Source organism: Eimeria mitis, genomic scaffold (genome assembly GCF_000499745.2).
Source record: "Eimeria mitis Houghton genomic scaffold, Emh_scaff2086, whole genome shotgun sequence".
Classification (NCBI taxonomy): domain Eukaryota; phylum Apicomplexa; class Conoidasida; order Eucoccidiorida; family Eimeriidae; genus Eimeria; species Eimeria mitis.
The window spans coordinates 3,342-4,298 of NW_013570409.1; positions in this window are offsets into that span (position 1 = coordinate 3,342).

Genomic DNA, 957 nt, shown 5'->3' on the forward strand with positions numbered 1-957 from the left:
ATTTTTTCTTTTGTTTTGTTTGTTATTTGTTTTGTCTTGTTTTGTTTTTATTTTGTTTTGTTTTGTTTTTTTTTTTGTTTTTTTATTTTGTTTGTTTGTTTTGTTTTGTTTGTTTGTTTGTTTGTTTATTTATTTGTTCCTTTATGTTTTTTGTCTCATTTTATTTATATATTTATTATTTTATTTTATTTTATTTACTTATTTGTTTATTTATTTTTGTTGTTTGTCTCCTTTATTTATTTATTTTATTTTTTATTTATTTGCGTTGTTTGTCTCCTTTATTTATTTATTTGTTTTTGTATTTATCTTTTTTGTCTGTTTGTCTCCTTTCTCTCTTCCCTTTTTTTATTTATTTATTTTATTTTTTATTTTGTCTGTCTCCTTTATTTATTTATTTGTTTATTTATATGTTCCATTGTTTATATATTTTATTTGTCTCCTTTCTTTATTTTATTTATTTATTATTTTATTTACTTATTTTTTTTATTTGTCTCCTTTCTTTATTCTATTTATTTATTAATTTTATCTGTCTCCCTTCTTGTTTGTTTATCTCCACTAAACCCTAAACCCTAAACCCTAAACCCTAAACCCTTATTCTAAACCCTAAACCCTAAACCCTAAACCCTAGACTATAACCCCTTGCTTTAAAGCCTAAACCCTGACCCACCCTCCTAAACCCTAACCCCTGTCTCAAAACCCTAAACCCTAAACCCTAAACCCTAATTATGTTATATTTGTGTTCAGTAGCAGTCCACGAGATGACGGGCCAAAAGGTGGCAGTAAAAGTATTAAATAAAAATAAAATGCAATCGATGCAAATGCTAGAAAAAATAAAAAGAGAAATATCTATACTTGACGGCCTAAACCACCCGCATATAACCCGGCTGTATGAGCTCGTAGATACACCCACAGATATCTTTGTTATCATGGAATATGTTGCAGGCAAGGGTTTAGGGT